This window comes from Hordeum vulgare, chromosome 7H, assembly GCF_904849725.1.
Source record: "Hordeum vulgare subsp. vulgare chromosome 7H, MorexV3_pseudomolecules_assembly, whole genome shotgun sequence".
Classification (NCBI taxonomy): Eukaryota; Viridiplantae; Streptophyta; class Magnoliopsida; order Poales; family Poaceae; genus Hordeum; species Hordeum vulgare.
In genome coordinates, this window is record NC_058524.1 from 26,474,068 (window position 1) to 26,480,461 (window position 6,394).

The 6,394-nt window shown below is 47.1% G+C and overlaps 1 pseudogene; it reads right to left on the reverse strand.

The window, feature by feature from the left end:
- Positions 1–5,162: 5,162 nt before the first annotated feature.
- On the reverse strand, positions 5,163–5,653 carry LOC123408087 (annotated as a pseudogene).
- Between the last annotated feature and the right edge of the window lie 741 nt (positions 5,654–6,394).

Consider the following 6,394-nt stretch of genomic DNA (forward strand, 5'->3'; position numbering starts at 1 on the left):
AAAGTGGGATAAGAAAGAGCAAGATCTGCTAGCTAAAGGCATCCTACCTGAACCACTCTGTGATGAGTGGGAATTGAGAGCAAGAAATTGGTTCCTTGCGCATGGTGGTTCGTACGACGAAGAAACAGGGGACCTCATCTGCAGTGACGGTCTTAGGATACCCAGGGAGAATTAGAAAAAGATAGTGAAAGAAATTAAGGAGGGAAAAAGACAGTTCACTGCAGATAGAGAGAAAGATTTGCTCACACTGGTCCTCGGCAATGACGAACATGGAGGACGAACGCGAGGCTTCGGTCCTTCTTACCCGTGGTGGCTTGGGTTTGCCAGAGACCAAGACACTTACAGAAGCCGAGCGAGAGCAAAGAAGCGACAACAGGATGAGGAGAATGACAAGTTCAACCAGTTGCTTGCCAGGATTAACGAGCATCACAAGCAGATTGATGAGCTTAGAGGAGTAGCGCGCCAGGAAGATCCTGCACTCGATATTACCGGCGCCCCATCTAAGCGGAAAAGCAGCGTGGCTGAATCTGAGGCCCCGCCCGACGATGCACGAAGAATGATAGAGGGCGGTCCCAGCTACCCCGTGGATGGAATCAAGGAGTCAACATCATGTGAACTCCATCAGAAATTCAAGAACATATCCATGAAGGTGGCCGTCGGACAAGCTTTACCTTCTGGCCCTGATGCACGCTGGCATGGCCGTGAGATTCCAGCTGGCTTTGCTAAAGTCGGGGTGGATGAAATCATGGCGGGGTTTCATGATATGGAGCTCGACATAACTGGACCCGAAGATGAGAGGACACTCGGAGAAGTACTGGGTGGAGTCATCCTATGGGACAAGAATTACGTCAAGCTTTAAGGCTCGGCCCCAAGGACAACACCGCCTCCGAGTCATCGCAGGTCACCTACACCTCCATCACCTCCAAGCCCTCCACATGACGACGGCCAGGACAACACGAGTCCATCTCGATCACCGCCGCCGGACTTGGGTCGTCCGTCTCCGCCGCCGCCCGCTTCGGATACTAAGCGGAAGCGTGCCAGCAAGAACGCTTCGCCGATGATTGCTAAGCGACGGAGCTCCGCAAAGCGCAAACTATCGCCCCTCCCAAAGGTACCTCATGCTAATCTTCCTATCATACCTTATGATCGTACCGTCGAGGAAAACGACAGGATAGCAAAGGAACATCATGATGCGCAGATGAAAAAGAAGGAACCCGAGCCCCGCCCGGAATACACCGAGAAGCAAATAGCATTTGCAAAATACTTCACGAACCTTCCATCACAGTATGACTTACACCATAAGCCTGATGACTATACACGCACATTGCAGAAGGAAGTGAAAAAGAGCAGATCACGTGCAAGTGCAAGTGGGAGCAAATCAAGTTGAACTACAAGCAAAAAAAGATCAGACGTTCCTCAGCTTGGACAACAGGCCAAACAGTCGATCCCACCCCTCAGGGTGTTACCCGAGAATGTCCCCCCTCTGGTGTAGGGGCAAGATTTGGAATTAGCAAAGAAGTACGCGGATGAATGGGGTATCCAGGTTGAAGACGTTCTGGCTTCCCAAGACGACAGGTTACCCAAGGCTGTGGTAGCCCCTAAGCCACAGTTTGTCATGGGAGCGCCTTTGGTCAGCAAACATGATCTCCCAACAAATATGCGTTACTTGCATACATGGTACTTAAGTGAATCAAAGAATGGGAGAACGATTATCGTGGTGAGTGTCCCACGGGAGTACTACGACCGCCCCGAAGAAATCCATATCGACTTTGATGAACTCTTCCAGATGTACAATGCCGACGCCCTCGACAAATCGCTTATGAGTTGCTATTGTCTGTAAGTTTTTCAATTCGTTATCTACATATAACTTGTTTAGTTATTTCAATTCATTGTCTACATATAACTTGTACTCTATTATGCAGAATGAAGATTCTGGATTGTAAAAATAGGAACATCCTAAATATTGGGTTTATTGACCCAGATAAAATACATATAGCGACGCTAACTGATAAACCCAAGGATACGGAGGAAAACCTTCTAAGGTTTCTAACAGATAAAAATTCCTGTGACCACATACTGTTTTCATACAACTTCAGGTGAGGGTCTTTACTCTGTTGTGTTCATTCACTTATAAGTGTAACTGATAAGTTACTGACACACACACACACACACACACACACACACACATATATATATATATATATATATACATACATGTGCAGCTTTCATTGGATTCTGTTGGACATTCAAATTGATAAGGGAAGAGTTGATGCCTTCGACCCATTATCGAGACCCTTGGAACAGTTCCAAAGCCTGCAGGACATGCTCCAAGGGTAATTTCAATCATTCTTGCGCTCTATCGGTCTCTTTCAATGATTTTCTGATATATCAATTAATGAAAAACTTAGCAAATCATTTTCGTTGTCGGGCAGGGTTTGGAAGCGGTTCAAGTGCGTGACTCCCGGTATCGAGCCTGAGAAGCTGACCTTTAGAGCGGCTCAGGTAAGTAGTAGTATGATATACTTCTATTTTCAATACATTTATGATGCTAGATTATTATTTTGATTATATATATTCTATTCTCGTAAAGTGTGACCAGCAGCCACGGGGGACGCATCTATGCGGATACTATGTTTGCGAGACCATTCGCACGTTTACCTCTAAGCACAAGGATCACAGATACGACGTAAGCAATGAACATTCACATCTCTATTTTTACCCGTCATTCTTTATTATCATGATTGATATTCATATTCATCTCCTCTTCTTATATAGTACACGGCCATGAGGGAGAAGTCACTACCAGAGCAACGCGCGATTGCTGTTGCAGAGGAGCTTGCGACCTTTCTGAGGACGGAAGCTATAGATGACAAAGGACGATTTAGTGTAGCTAGGGGCCATTACTGATGTTGGTCCATGTAATCGAATAGACGGGCTCTAGTCCCGATAATTCAGATCTCCATATAATTGTATATATATGCTCGCTTGTAAGATAAGTTAATCTTATATATATATGCATAATTATTTTTATTTAGAATTATATGAAAACTAATTCCCGAACACCAAACGAGGCATCACCTTAATCTCCCGAACACCTAAACCTTAAAACCCTAAAACCCAAAAATAAACAAAATCTGCAGAAACTCTTTAGCCCCGGTCCGTGTTAAGACCCGGGACTAAAGGGCCTGCCCCTGAGGGCGCTCCGAGGCGCCCACGTGGAGCACCTTTGGTCCCGGCTTGGAACAGGACCGGGACTAAAGGCCGGGACTAAAGCCCCTTACGGGCCGGGGCTATAGGTCCTGTCCCCACTAGTGATGGGGGTGTTAAGGCATCGTTGTGTTCCAAGACCGCAACGACAACTTCTTCTTCACCGTCACATATAACCACCTCACATTTTTACACTTACTATATTTCTCTCCATATAGAAAAGTATTGGCTATCAAAGTAACTAAATCACATGTACAGAAAAGAGAACTAATCTAGATTGAAACTAACTCTTATTGACCTGTATGTATATATTACTGCTAGGGGATCGAATACATGCTTTATCAAAATTTAATCCACATCTTTATACAATAGTTTGAGTTTCGTGATGGCTTCTTTGCCATGGTTTGCTAGCATTAGCAACATCCTGCTTAAGGTTGCACCTATTCTATTTATATATGTCATGACTGATACGAATATTGCTTTTGGCTCCCGAGCTCACTGGAGACCTTTAAATTTAAACTTCAAATTCAGTGAAAATTTGTATTTTAATATTTCAAAAAATTCTGAAAATAAATACATAGATAAATGAAGGTATAATACACAAGTGTGTAAATTTTCATAACAAAATACGTTGAAATGAGGGCTGTGTAAAAAAGACAAATCTGATGCTGTTTAACACATGTTACTATTCATCATTTCAGACCATGAATTTGTCTTTTTTGTACAGATCACCTTTTAAAGTATTTTGACCTGAAATTTTACACACATGTCGGTTACATCCTTACATACATGCATATTTGTTTTCATAATTTTTTGAATCATAAAAATTTGAATTTGAATTTTTCAAAAATAAAGACCTCCATGGCTCCCGGGAGCCAAAACGCCATTCTCATGAGTGCTACAAATATTGACAACTACACAATCCGTGGCTGAATTAAATAAGTGCAGAAGTTAGGATGTGATGTTAGTTGAAGCAATGATGAACAACGGGATAAGTCAGTTGTCGTGAACAACGGGATAAAGGATTAAAGGACACGAATGGTCATATTGCATGGTCTAGCGGGAATGGGATGCATTGAAAAACGATGAAGCCACAAAGCACTTGACGACCTGCGCTCTTCTTTTTTACTTTTAGGACGTTTAGATCGCGATTCTATGTAGTCAAGTTGGCGTGATCCAAAACACCATCCTGTGGAGAGTTGAGCATGCAAGTGTCATGCTATATAATGCATGACAAAGTTTCATCAGTCACATGCTATGTGTTGACAGAGATACTCTGTTCCAAAACGCAGCCCACTTTAGAGAAAATTGTAGAATGCCACGTTTTTTCCGTTGGTCAACACAGTCCAAGCCAACACCTAGCGGTTGGGGAGGAGAAATAACTCGTTCCTCTTTTACATTGTTCACATAGATATGATTTATGCTCCGTTGCTCTGTATGCATTTTTTTAAAGGAGTATATATCCCCGGCCTTTCATCTCAATGTTCATAAATACCGTACAAGGTAATACATCAGTTAGTCTGAAGCCGTCATCTAGGCAACGCCTGTTGCTACTCCTGTCCCTTGATGAAGGTGTGCGAGATATCCGGGCCTAATACCAAACAGACATCGCACGAAACCATAACATCTATAGTCGGATGCCCCGGCGCAGCCACATACCGGGATTGGGTCCCACATCGGACCGGCGCCCTCTCGCTGCCACCGCTATCTTCCATCGGTCCATCTTCAGACGCATCGACCTTGCCTGACCTGCCATCGACGCCATCATGGCGCCAGATAACGCCACCACCATCCTGCACTTGCACACGCGCCCGTCGCCAAAACTCCGCAGTGCCATGCTGTCGTGATCCACTGTCGGTCATGCAGTCGATGCAACACCGCTCCTCCTCTTTGTCCCCTCGAGCCATCACATGCTCCAAAACGATGCCCCCAAAAGGAAAAGCGATACTGCAAATTCAACGACGATGCCTCGACAGGGAAACGATATCAAAGACGCCGCCATCGTCCGCCATGACCGTAGTCGGCGTGATTTTCATTTGTAGTTACACCACCACGCGTGCGCCGCCGGCGTCATTGGTCCTTTCAACCGGAGCAAACTCAAAAACGATGCTCTAAAGAGGGGCTGCGACGCAAAAGCACCACCATCGCTCGATCCCAAGGAGATCTAGGGTTTCCTTGGAGTTGTCCGTGCTGGCATGGACCAGACAAGGGTAGAATCCCTGCGGATCTGCCCAGCTGCCGACATGTCACACCCGCCACCGCGCCGGTTGCAATCTAGGGACCAAGGCCCACACCTGGGCCCTGATCCGGCCGCGCCGTCGCTGACCGACCTGGTTACGCCACCGCCGTCCGTGGCATCCATGACGCACCAGCCACCGGAGGGTAGCCCTGCACTGGCCGAGGCACCCGCGGCCAGATCTGGAAAAGATCGACCACCGGCCACCATAGGAGCACCCCCCAAGCGGCCCCCACCCGAGCACCAGGGGGAGTCACGAGTGCATGATGCAGTCGTCGCCCCTTGAGTGCTCGCCGGCATGCCCCGCCGCCAACGCGCCGCCAACACACGATGAACACCGCCCGTACCAGGTCCTACATCTGAGGGAAGGAGAGTTCCTGCCATCGCCGACGCTGACCAGGCTTTGCCCGGAGGCTCGCCCCGACAGCGGCGGGGAGGAGTGGTGGGAGAGGGAGTTGAGGACACGGCGGTGCTAGGGTTCCCCCTTGGTTGCCGCGCGAGGGACAGGAGAGGGGTCGGAGGGGATGTGTTAATTCTGGATCTCAAGTATGTTGGGAGGGACATAAAGTATCATCGATCCATATATATGCACGTGGGCGATCGGGGACAATTGTCCCAACCATCTACAACTATTCATCTAGTGATGGTATCTCCGATACTCTGACCCAAGATCATAAAACCAAATGTTTCTTTTAGTTTTAGACCATAGTACCATACTATATGTTATACAATTATTACACGTTTAGGGTAATACGGTCTTGTGATGCGATGCATCGTGCTCCAGCTTCGGAGTTGGCTATGACCTAGGGTTTGAGCTCGGGTCTGCCGGATTTGGGAGCTAGGAAGATCTGAGTGGTCGCTCCGGGTAAGCGAGGTCAGGTGCGGTCCGGGAGGTGCTCGTGGGAGGTCATGGGGGGCACAGTTACCTTAGTTGGTTGGTGGTGTAATCCG